Source organism: Rhinatrema bivittatum, chromosome 1 (genome assembly GCF_901001135.1).
Source record: "Rhinatrema bivittatum chromosome 1, aRhiBiv1.1, whole genome shotgun sequence".
Lineage (NCBI taxonomy): Eukaryota > Metazoa > Chordata > Amphibia > Gymnophiona > Rhinatrematidae > Rhinatrema > Rhinatrema bivittatum.
This window is the reverse complement of record NC_042615.1, coordinates 477,420,610-477,433,986: the sequence shown is the minus strand read 5'-3', so window position 1 is coordinate 477,433,986 and position 13,377 is coordinate 477,420,610. Positions and strand designations below refer to the sequence as shown.

At 42.4% G+C, this 13,377-nt stretch overlaps 1 long non-coding RNA gene across 1 annotated transcript in view; it reads right to left on the bottom strand.

The window, feature by feature from the left end:
• Positions 1-13,377, bottom strand: part of LOC115081157 — a 196,123-nt gene that overhangs the window by 123,917 nt on the left and 58,829 nt on the right. The window contains exon 2 of the long non-coding RNA XR_003853738.1: positions 1,337-1,456. This is a non-coding gene — a long non-coding RNA (uncharacterized LOC115081157). The remainder of the gene's footprint in view (positions 1-1,336; positions 1,457-13,377) is intronic.

Sequence of the window (13,377 nt, the reverse complement as noted above, 5' to 3'; positions counted from 1 at the left end):
GGGGGAGGGAAATCTTATAGTCATGTTTTGGTTTTTTTTTAAATAGTTAAAAATCGTAAATCGGGGGAGGGCGGGAAAACCGACACACCAAAAAACCCCTAAAATCCACCCCGAACCTTTAAAACAAATCCCCCACCCTCCCGAACCCCCCCAAAAATGTTTTAAATTACCTGGGGTCCAGTGGAGGGGTCCCGACGTGATCTCCCTCTCTCTGGCCACGGCTGCGTTGAGAGAAATGGCGCCGGTGGCCCTTTGCCCTTATCATGTGACAGGGCAAAGGTAGCGCCGGCGCCATTTTGGTTCCTGGTTCCCGACGTCACGCGTGCAGGAGGTCGCCCCCGGACCCCCGCTGGACCCCCAGGGACTTTTGGCCAGCTTGGGGGGGGGCCTCCTGACCCCCACAAGACTTGCCAAAAGTCCAGCGGGGGTCCGGGAGAGACCTCCTGCACGCGGGCCGTATTGCCAATCTTCAAAATGGCGCCGGCGCTACCTTTGCCCTCACTATGTAATACGGGCGACGGTCAAGGGTCGCCCGTATGACATAGTAGGTGGACCAGAGAAACCAGGAAAACTGTGGTTATATAGGGACCCCTTAACTAAAGACTCAAAAGAGTGGGGAAAGGTAACTCAGTAAAAGGTAAAATTACCCCAATTTTAAGTGCATCCTCTAGTTAAAGGATGAGGCATTTCTAGAGTAGGATCTCATAAATCAAGGCTGGCAGGAGTCAGAATGAGGAATAGGGCAGAATCCAAGAGAAAGTATAGCTGATTCCTACTATGGGATTCTGCCCTAGTAGGGGCAGACACTCAGATTAAAAAAATTGAGCTGACTGGGGAACATGTGACGATGCATTCCTAAGAATTCCCCAGAACAATGTGAAAGACTGGCCCCAGCTGTCTAGTCCTAGTCCACCATAAGACAGAGCGTTATGGGTACCAGATGGCTCCCAGAGCAAAATATAATATAGGCTCAGAGGGGATCAGAGTGAGGCCCTGGAACTACAAGAAAAGCCAGCTCCTTCACATATAACTGTGAGTAGAAAGGGGATGCAGCCACTGAGAATAAGAATGCTTAATGTTTTGTGTTTATAAATGCTTTGGTGAATGCTGAAGATTTGGATGATTGTTAATATAATGAACGGAGGAAACCCTTGATTGCTCATGTGTTGTGCCACAGTTTAGTTCTCCCACCCTGTTTTCTTCATTGTAAAAAATGTAAAAAAAGACAAAAAAAAAAATAGAAGTTTCTTCTTCCAACCCATCTCTTTTATGGTTTTACATTTTACTATCAAGGCCTGTCTAGACCTTTGTGCAGTTTGCGATTCACCACACTCACCTTGGTGATTTGGATACCTTTTTGTTGTTTGCAATTCATCATACTCTTCACCTTGCATGCGGAATGTCTGGTGTTGGAGATGCAGACCAACTCCTAAGTCTTTGCTCACATATTACGCTCCTGTGAAAACATTATTAAAAAGGTTCAGGATCAGAAATAATCTCTAACTTAGCAGTCCCTACAAATACTACATTTTCTGCTTGCAGAGGTATTTTCAAAATGAAACATGAAACTGACTCAACTGCACAGCTTTGGCACTATTTATTGGCACTTATAAAGCAATTCTTAGTAAAGAAGTTGTACTAAGGAAACTTGGTGTGAAAACTTTTTTTTCACTGGAGCAGTGCACAAAATTTCTTACAGAAGTCCATATTCAGCAGAATTTAGCCAGATGTTTCAGAAGTTATCCATCTAAATGAATATTTGGGCACTTATCTAGCTAAATTGTAGCTGGATAACTTATCTGGCTATTATTTATTTAGTTAGTTTAGCTAAAATTCAAAATATAATATAGCGCATAAAGGGGCGGATTTTAAGAGCCCTGCTCGCCGGTAAGCCTATTTTACATAGGCCTACCGGCGCGCGCAGAGCCCCGGGACTCGCGTAAGTCCCGGGGTTTTCGGAGGGGGCGTGTCGGGGGGCGTGCCGGGTGGGGCGAGCCCGAACCGCGCGGCGTTTTCGGGGCGTGTCGGGAGCGTTCCGGGGGCGGGCCCGGGGGCGTGGCTACGGCCCTGGTCGGCCCAGGGGCGTGGCCACACCCTCCGGACCCGCCCACAGATCGCGTCCCGGCGCGCTAGCGGCCCGCTGGCGCACGGGGATTTACTTCTCCCTCCAGGAGGCGAAAATCCCCGGAGAAAGGTAAGGGGGGGGGTGTAGACAGGGCCGGGCAGGTGGGTTAGGTAGAGGAAGGGAGGGGAAGGTGAGGGGAGGGCATTAGAGGATTCCCTCCAAGGCCGCTCCGATTTCGGAGCGGCCTTGGAGGGAACGGGGGTAGGCTGCGCGGCTCGGCGCGCGCCGGCTATACAGAATTCATAGCCTTGCGCGCGCCGATCCAGGATTTTAGTGGATACGCGTGGCTCCGCGCGTATCTACTAAAATCCAGCGTACTTTTGCTGGCGCCTGATGCGCCAGCAAAAGTACGCCTATTCGCGTTTTTTTAAAATCTACCCCAAAGCATAATATGACAGACACCTTCAGTGCAATATGGCAAGACTAATTAATTGAAACCAAACAAAATCATTTAAACAATAGAGATTAAAATAGAGATTAAAATAGAGATCTACAACTTCCACATGTAAAAATGTTATTACTAATGTAAATACCTCTATCTAATGTTATCCTCTCCCTTCTCTTCTCTTCTCCCAGTTCTATTACCTTGTTATTTGTAACTGCTTCCTTCCACACTAATAGGTTATTCAACTGTTCTTTGTACACCCCTGTTATATGTAAACCGGCATGATGTGTTTGCAACACGAATGCCGGTATATAAAAATTTTAAATAAATAAATAAATATCAAAAATTAAAGTCACATACACTTGACATTTAATAAAAATATGATTATAAAACAAATTAATATATTAAAATATTATATTAACAAAATGCTTCAATAAACAGCCCAGCTTTTAGTTGCTTACGAAAGAGCTTATAGTCTGCCAGGAGTGTAGGGAATTAGGAAATGTATTTTACATCCCAGGTCCAATAATAGAAAACCTCATGCATGGTTAAAATTTGGTCAGATAAGTTAGGGGGTGTTCCTGGTGCATAACTGGGAGAAGTTGAGTTAGTCAGATAAGCTATCCGGCCATGTCTGGTCATCCCATGGACCTGTCCAGGACTTTAGGATAGCTTGATATATTCAGCGGGGCAGTTGTGCCACTGAATATAGAGGAAAAGTTAGCCAATAAGATTATTTGGCTAACTTGCCAAACCACACAATGTCTGAATATGAACCCTACCAATTCTTCGTTTCAGTTTTTAACAATTGTCAGCGCCACTGCTGTTACCGTCTTGGTACTTTAGGGTGCGTCTTCTGCTGCTCTGGCCATATATGAGGTTCCTTCCCACTCCCCTTCCCTTACAGTACATGGCGACTGTTGCTCTTACCTTTGCTTTGCATGCTTGCTACACCACCACTCACTGGCTTTTCATGCCATTCTTCCTCCGCCCTCGAGTACACCTTAGGGGTTTTAAGGCTGCTCTTCTCACTGCATTACTCTGATACTGCCATTTCTGTTTTTTAATCACCAGTGCCACTAACACCGTCGCCACTCCAAGCCAATCCTGGCACCTTAGGGTGCTTCCTCCGCTGTTCTGATCATGTGCAAGAATCACTGCAGTTTCTCTCCAGGCTTGAACTGAGAGGGACATAGTATTTTGAGGCTCTCAAATAGTTTATAAAAAAAAAGCTTTCTGGCTGCTTCTAATTTAGTCTGTACTGCACTGCTCTCAATCGCTTTGACAGTCACCAGAGAAAGACGGGAGGTAGTACTTGGTGCTGATTTTTCTATTTATTGGAGAAGGGTCTGTGTTGGAGACAGTACAAGGGGTTTCATCAATGCTAGTAATTTTTTTAGGTCTTTGACTAGGGACCAGGGAGGTGACTGATCAGTACATAGAGACCAAAGCAAAGAGCCTGTACCAGGCTGCCAATATTATTTGTGTGTGGAGTTTGGCAGCAATAGTGCATGCAGCACACTTTTGCTCTTGCCCTGGCCACTCATTGCTTCCTAAGCCTGCTGCACTGCTCCTTGGGCTTTTCATATCATTCTTCCTCCTTCTGCCTCAGCCCTCGAGTGGTTTTATGACTAATCTTCTCACTGCAATGCTCTGCTCTTACCCTTTCAGATTGTAGTCTGTTCTGGGTTCGGCCAAGGATAATAACACAAAAGATAAATGATAGCAAGCACTAGAGAGTTGATTGCAAGCAAATAATAATAACAATAATAATAATAACTACTAGAAATGCATTAAAAGATGCATATACAGACAGGAAATCTTACTTTCCTAATGAAAGCCGAAATGGGCCCAAGGAATCCATCTGCAGTCTCAGCTCTGGAAGTCTGACAAGAAACAATGATTCTTACAGCTTTACTCATTTTTATAGGCTCATTTCTAACACTGCTTGAAGCAGGAGCGAGTCCCCCTGCCTCCCATTATTATCACAGTTCAGCATATCTGCTCCTCAAACTTTGGTGCTGTTCGGTGTTTGCTCCTGGGCTCTACTATTCCCTGTTTCTTGTCTTATGGGTTCAGCGCAGCCATCAGCCTTTCTAAGTATAAATATCTGCAGAGCCCTTAGAAGCAATAATAACCCTAGTTCCCTGAGAGACATCTAGCGAGGACTCTGTAATCATAACAGCAGCATTTGCAGCAGGTGTCAGAAGACATCTTCCTTCTCTGTGGCCTTTCTTTTACCCGACAGTTCTTTTACTGACTGAGGTTGGCTAAGCATGGCAGGCAGTTAGACACATCCCCATTACAGTCACTACTGCAAATTTGGCTGCCATCACCCCAAGCAGTCTTGGTACCTTAAGATGCTTCCTCTGCTGCTCTGTCTGTCTTTGAGGCTCTTTCCAAATCCCTTTTCCCTAGGCTAGTTGCCAATTTTTGATCTTGCCTGAGCCAACCATCGCATTGCATGCTTGCTGCACCACTCCTCCTGCTTTTGATTTTCTAACCCTGCCTCCTCCCTTGTGGGTAGTGACCCTCCCACTACGGTGGCTGAGGAGGCAATGCATTTGTATCCGTTTTTCTTCATTAGAGTCACTAGATAGTTTGGATAAGAGCGGGAGTCAGAAAATGACTCCTCCTCCTTCCAGCTGGGTCTTGCAGGGTGGGAAAGGGGTTCAAAACCCAGCCAGACAGTCTCCCAGGGGTGAGTAGGAAGGAAGGCAGAGTTCAAAACTGAAAATCAGGTGGAATCAAAATAATTAGATGAATAAATTCAAAAGTTTAAAATGTATTTTCTTAGAAACATAACTGCAAGCTGGCAAGCAATTATTACAGAAAACAGAAACAATATTATATATAACTAATAAGAGATCTTCCTGTTATAGCTGTTGAAACTATTCGATGCTAGTAGGTACCTTCATCTGACAAAGAGTAATTAGCAGACAAGTATGATTGCTTTACTCTTTTAAACCTCTTTTATCACAACAACATCTCTGTGGGTTTTATCTATTATCAGAATTTGATTTTTTTGGTAAATGCTTCTTTTCAGATGGAATACAACTTTACACAGATACTATAAAATGTGTGTTATGTTTTACTTTTCTTTTTTTTGTCTGATCCTTCTTTTATTTTTGTTGTATGCATGTATCTTTCTCTCTCTCTCTCTCTCTCTCTTTCTGGGTGTATGTTTCTTGTTTCTGTCCTTTTCTCAGTTTCTGTTCTCTCTATTTATCTGTGAGTTGATGAGAAAACCCCAATTCTGGAGCCCAAAAATAGGCTGCAGTACTTCCCCCATTGTCTTTAATGGCAAACGAATGAACAAATATTCATTTTAATTTTGAAACCAAAGAAATGAATCATGGTGCCCATAAAATGCATGAATGAACTGAAATTATTATATTTTTCCTTTGCCCATCCCTAGTAGCAAGTAATAACCCCATCGCCAATATGGCCATGGCCATAGGCATGGCTAAAATGCACTACAATAATGGCTACCCCATACAGTTATTATCTAGTGAGGGCACCAGAGATGCATAAGAAGCACCGCTCAATGATGGTTTAGCTCAATTTTCCCTCTCCCCTCCTGACATCATCCATCCTTTGCACCGCCCACTGCAGAAGGAAAGTTGCAGCAGCACTTCTTATCTGACTATCTGCTTTCTCCTCCATTAGCTCACTAGGAAGTTTGTTTTGCAGGCAGATCCTGCAAGACTATGGGCTTTGCTCAGGTCAAATTTCATACAGGCCGATTCAGTATGGTGCGCTCAGGCCGAGCGCACCGTTAGCCCCCGTTTGGACGTGGGTTTTTGACGCGCTATTATTACTCCTTATATCCCCTTATGGAAAATGAGCGTCCAACTCCCCCCGAAACTACTAGCGTGCTCAACATGCAAATCTAAGTTGATACCTGAGTCAATGGGAGATAGAATGATTTGCCGACGATCATAAGGAGTGTTACTGGAGGAAGTAGGATTTCAGCCCTGGTTCTTAGCCCATTACTCTAACTCCTAGGCCATATTGAAAATCGTTTACATGAAACATGAATGCTGAATTATAGTAACTTGATATGAAATTATTACAGCTAGCCCCTCCATACCCCACCACTACCAATTTTCTGAGAAGGGGACCACTTTTAGCATTCACACAAAGCATTTTATCCCTTAATCTGCCCTTCATGCTAATGGAAGGAAATGGGGTGGATAAAGGAATACTAAGGAGAAGATTGCTGTTTCTGAGGACCAGCCTATGGGGGTGGATGGGTGGGGAGCATATGGGGGAGAGTGCTGGATCCAGTTTTGGAGAGGAGAAAGGGAAGAGGGAAAGTGCTGAGTCGCATATCCAGCATAGTTCTCTGCTTCAACAGCAGGGGAGGAAGACCGATACTTCATGTACATCCAGCATAGCTCTCTGCTTCAACGGCAGGGGAGGAAGACCGATACTTCACGCATATCCAGCATAGCTCTCTACTTCAACGGCAGGGAGAATGAAGAAAAGTGGATCTATATATAGACAACAACCAACAAGGAGTGAATTACATAGTCTGGGTAAACAAATAAGCATGGGTGTAGCTTGCTTATTGCGGCGTTTACTACCCCTAACTAATTAAGCTAGATATTTCACTTAGATGCGGTTCCAACACTGCTCTCTACATTAATGGTGGGGGTGGAAGGAAAATAGAACCAAAAGGTTACTAAGAGTCAAGAGAAACAGATAAGTATGAGAAAACAAAAGTTTGAAGCTTGCTGGACAGACTGGATGGGCCGTTTTGTCTTCTTCTGCCATCATTTCTATGTTTCTGTCTACTTGAGGCTGGGGTGGGAAGGGGCGAAATACTGTGGTAGATCCTGGGGAGGGGGAAGGAGATACTACACTTGGCAGTGTTAGGGTTCATCCTGGAGAATGTGCTAGAGTCTGTCCAAGGGTGGGAAGGCATTCTCCCCTACCCACCTCCTTCACCCCCTCCCCCACTCCAGGGCTGTGGTCTGCCCTGGAGTGGGGGAGGGGGTGAGGGAGGTGGGTAGGGGAGAATGCTTAGTGGCCAGAACTCAAAAGTTTCCAGGTATGCTTCTGGGGGTTTCAGTTGCAGTTTTTGTCTGTACATTTCAGTTTCTAATGTGTGGCCCCTTATTCTGTTTTGGTGAGGATCTGTGATCTGCATGCATGATAGAGGTGAAGGATTCTGCTTGTGATTCATTTTTCTGTAGAGATCTGTACCAGTCCAGCTTGGTTTGTTTTCCAGTAGGAGGTGTATTGGTGTTCTAGAGCTGGTTGCAATATCCACAGTGCTGCCTTTTTATTGGAAGCGTTGCTGGTGAGTGAGTCCCGAGTTTAATGCTGTTACAATATGGCAGGGTTTTTGCTACAAAGGTTATGAGTGGGTTTTTGGCAGGGTTTTGTGGAGAACCACTATGTGTCTGCTATGGAGGGAGTTTTCTCTGCTGTTAATGAGATCTAAAACCTAATGAGTGTAACATAATAAGAAAAATCAATCACTCCACTCAATTCAAACTTCTTACAAGGTAGAGATGACTAATAAGTTGAGTAAAGGTAAGTTCTGGTGGAGGAGAAGGATCATATCCATACAGTCTTGGGGGTCACACCTTTGCCTACATTAGATTGTAAATAATAGCTTTATCTTAAAAAAAAAAAAAAATGTAACTATCTCCCAGCTACTGTGCGTTGGATATGTGGTGAGGGTGCTCTTTATCACGTATAGGTCATAGGTGCCAAATTGCCTGGCTACAGCTCTGGGGAGAGGGGGGGAATAAAATGTTAAAATAAATTATCAAATAAATACATTTCAAATTGTGCAGCAAAACTTGCCAACCTCTGCCGCAGAATCTACTCATGGGATCCTGGAGAAAGCACAAGTTTCCTGACCGTGTTAAACCAATCTTATTCAATTCAATAGGGATTAAGGCAATATATCAAAAAGTCATAATTATTTCTCTTCATAAATATTAGGTTTTGAGAGACTACAAGATTAAGTAACATTCCTGCCACAGAGGCTCCATCCTCAGTTGCAGTTCCTGCCTTCTCCTCACATTGTATTCTATCACACACTGCACGATAATCTTCCTCATGCAACACATCCCAGGGAGGTGTTCTAGGGGAATGAGCTCCACGTGCCTTATTTCCCATTGTGCTCTGATTTGCAAAGTGGCAATTTTCCCTCTTGGTTGAGAATAGGAAGCAGCTGGATTTGTTAGGCAAACTGTAACCCAAATTCAGTCTAAGTCAGCTTCTTTTACAATTTTTTTTTTTTTTTTGCTGTATAAGAGCACATGACAAAGTAATAATAATAAAAAAATGGTGTCTCATTGTTACCATAACACCTATGTTATCTTCTAATTCACTGTCTCCTAGGAAATGCCGAGTGCAGTATCAATCATCTAGATTAAAACTGTGTCTTTTGGAAATGTGGCCGTAATTAAGTTTTAGTACAAAACATATAAGAAACATATGCATATATGCTTTACTGCCTCTGGAAAAATGCACTTAATGGAACAATACTAAGAGTCCAAATGAACTAAGAAATGCTTTATGATGCAATGGCTAAAGAGCTTGAAATGTAGTATAGCATTTGGCTGCTTTCCAGTACTATATTGCCTATTATCATGTCCTGCGAACCACAAAGGTACTTCCACCTTAAAAGAATTCTTTATCATACAATTTCATAGAGGTCTTCAGTGAAGTGAAACTATGTAATTGCTTGACCCCATTCTCCAGAAGCAGGATGGGCTAGTCTAATAGTATTCTATGAAAGATTTACTAGACATGGAATATTAGACAGGAAGCCACAGAAGACTTCTTTTTATATGCCTCCCTGTGCATTGTGCCAAGTTTTAATTTAGAAAGGGCAACAATAAATGCTCCTTTTTTTTTTTGTTTTTGTTTTATTTATTGCTATCCAAGCAATGCTATACATATTTCTGTATTTGCAATTTTTGTTTTCTACCTTGATTTATACTAAAGTTTATGGGAGAAAGGGATCAGGAAGCGTGAGGGGAAACAAGAATGAGGGCATAAGTGTTAATAAGAGTAGTGACTGGCCCGATGGATCATAGAAAGGAAACTGACTGAGAAGTTGGGCTTCTGATATGGCAAAGAACCCAGGTTCAAATCAAAGCTCAGGTCTTCTGGGACTACAGAGGGAGCATCATTCATAGCCCCTGGGAGAAAGATAGAGAGTGAGCTGTGGTCATAATGCAGTTATGACACCCAGTGGCTGGATTAGGACCCATATTTGCAGGGTACCAGAAGCCATGGTGTATGGTTCCTGCTCCCTGGCTGACTGCCTTGGCTGATTAGACTAAAATAAATTGGAGAAGAACAGAAAATAAAATAGCACAAAAAAAGCAAGAGGAAACTTCTAGATCAAAAAAATAAAAAGTCAGCAGGGGATGGTAGGAAGGAACCAGAAGAGGGATGGTTGGATTGTAAGATATAGAGGGTAAGGAAAAAGATCCAGGAGTGGTAGAGGTAAAAATATAAAGAAGTTGGGGAAATACATGCTTGGTGTGCAGCAAACAGAGCCTGTGTGTGTGAATGATCTAAGTTGTATAGACATCCAGTCTGTACATGATAAAATCTGTATGATTTTGTGAGGAAGAAATTGATAATTTCTTTATTCAAACAGTAAAACCAATAATATGTTAAAGCGAGCAGGAAGGACTGAAGAGGAGAAGCTCAGAGAGAGAAAAAGCAGGAAGGTTGAGGGGGACTAATGAATAAAAGAGAGAGCAGGAGGCTGGAAGGAAGCTGAAGGAGAGAAGAGCAGGATTGCTGGGGGAACTGAAAAAGCAAGCAGAAGATGGGAGCAGGAAAAAATGGTGAGACAGAAAGAAGAGTACTGAAAGAAGGGGGAAAAGAGAAAGATTGAGCCGTAGAGCAGGTAAAAGTAAATAGAAGGCTAGAATGTGGAACATGGGTGGTAGGGGTGGAAGGGGTCAATGTGGGTGAGAGATGAGAAGGGGAGATAATAGATGTTAAGATTTGAGGTGCTGGAAATAGAGGTGTGAAAAGAATGAAAGATGTGGTAATAGACAATGGTTTGGGCAGTTAGGGAGTGACAAACTAACGCACCTTTCCTCCACAAGAGATCGAGCCCTATCGATAGCAGGCCCCATAAACTGGAACTCAATGCCATTTGACCTCCGCATGGAGCCATGAACTCCCCCCTTTCACCCCCCTCCCCAATACTAGCCTCCTTAGTCACTCCCCCCTCTTTCCCCCCTGTAATTATGACTTGTTTTCCCCTGTGGAATAATATACTAGCTCTAGTTATGTTACGACCCGTTCCACTGTTAATTGTCACCCCTGTTCTTTGTATCGCCCCTGAGCAAATATTGCAGTTACATTGTAAACCGATGTGATTTGTATCTTTTACAAGAACACCGGTATAGAAAAGTTAAAAATAAATAAATAAATAGTTATGCCTAGCATTATTAGTTATTAATACCTCCCAATTTTATATACCTATGTTAACCATTTGTATCTTTTTGCTTATGTTTCCCACTATTCCATGTAAGTGTTTTTACCTTACAGTTCCATGTAAACAAATACGATGTGCAAATGGCTATCGGTAGAAAAAAAAAAACCTTAAATAGACATAATAAAGGCTAAGGCTTTATTCAGTTGAATGAAACTTTAGAAGGCCAATGAGGGAAGATTTGAGTCAGTGGGCACAAATCTTGTGATTGATTGCACTAGCCTTCCAATAAAAGGCTGGGGAAACCTGCATGGAGTTGTCAAATTGAGAAAAGTCTTCTTTTTTTTTTGAGACTTTTGTAGTTAGCTAATATTTCACTAATAAGTTACTTTGATTTGGATAAGGCGAACACTATCGGATGAAGATATTTTCCAGCTTAGCTGTACTTGAAGGAATTATTTGGACTTTGCAGCTTTTTGAAGGGACATTTTACACTGTTTGACACATGGGATTGAGGAATTGTAAGTGAGATTGTTTTAAGGAATTTAAATGTCATAGTAACTAACCCATACTGAATTTTTTTTCTGTATGTGATGATTAGGAGTATATAGCCCAACAATCTTTTAAGATTTTGAATTTTGGCCTATGCATGAACATACTTTTTTTTTTCACTTAGGCCTAGGTTCATCATTCCACTATAAATGTAGCAGAATGATGAGATGCGGTGAAAAAAGGGGTGGGGGGATGAAAGTATGCAGTTGGGCCACAATGTGGAGGTGCGGTTTCGCCTGCCGTGGTGCAGCCATGCCGCACACTGTCGCCCCCATAGAGCCACGGCAAAAGGTGGTGCTATTTCCCGTGCTACTGCTGGCGATAAATGTCCAAAACATTAACACCCGCAGTGGTGCCGCCACCTCATTAGCCTTAACCCCACCCAAACTCCTCCCTAATTTACATTTTACCGCCGCAATTGATTTGATTTACACACGTGCGCTGGGCAGGACTGTAGAATTAATTTTTTTTTACAACTGTTTTTGGTAAATTGTGTTTATTTTGACACTCTTCTCTGAATCTTTTTTTTTATATTAATAGCATTAGACTTTCAAAAAGGTTGAAATAGCCAGTATAGAATGGCCATGCTAACAACCCCAATATTGATACGCATGGTTGGGACGGATATAGAACAGAGATTCCTAATGTTTTTGGAAGCATGAAAATCTTTTCAAACTTCAAAAATTTAATGAACTCACATCTGCTTCTCTTTCATTTTTGCATGCAGTTAAATACCATATGAAAAAATAATGAATGCAATAAATAATAATATGCACTACAGAATAATTTTTACTGGTATAAATTGAAGATACATAATTGTAAAGAATAGTTGTAAATGAGCAAGAAAATGATTCCATATTTATTCAAACCTTCCTGTGGCTTTTTTTCTCTCTCCATCTGCTGTATTTCAGGGTGAAATTTCCAAAACACGATGAATATGTAAGATTACCTGGTTATGCTTAGCTGTGTTTTCAGATGCCCCTAACTGAGCTAGGTTTCCAGATCAAACTTTCCTAAATCTAGTCAGAGAGCTGTTTGTGCAACTGTCTTCATCTGCCTAAATTTAGGAGGTTAAGACTAATGAAATCTGTAAACTTGCCCCTGGAGTGCTGCCATTTCTGTCTGGCCAAATGCTGGTTTCAACACTTCATGGGAGTGATCATCCCTACTCCTCTCCACTTTCTCCCTTCTGATGTTTGTGCTTTTAGTGGCAATAATTAGCTCCATTCTTCCCTTCCTCCTCACCATGTTGGTTTGGGCTTCTCAAGGTTGTGATTTTCCTTTCCTCTTATCAATGTGGGCTGCATAGAATCAGGCAGCAGCCAGCTTGTACTTTTTCTCAGTAGATGTACTTTGGTTGCCTCCCTTCTGGTAAATCCTCTATTATTGCCTCATGGATCCCTTAAAATCGGTGGACTCAAGGTTGAGAACCATTGATATAGAAAGTAGTGATGGGAATGGAATTGAAACATGTTGTATGGTGTGAGGGAGTGTGAGAAGCAAGGGTTGGTTCCAGTATGGGAATTTATAGGTCATCTATGTAAGGAGGAAGACAGCTGTCTAAATTGGATGGGATTATTGGTCTTTATCTGTTAAAGAGACTGTGATAGAATTGGAGAAGAAAAAGAGATGGAGAGAAAGCATATGAGAGAAAAACAATGTTAGAGAGATGAAGAGAAAAATAAGACATATATGAAAAATATAATGGAAAGTGTATGTACCTGCACAGACTAGAAAGTAAAAAAATAACCAAACATCTCAGGCCTAAGATCTGTTCTGAAGACGTAGGCGGGAGCGCTAGGGGGCGCTCCCGATCTGGGAAGAAGTATGCCCTTGGACCTCGGCAAACCAGGAGAGGAGCTCCGAGGAAGCGCTGAGGCAGTTGAG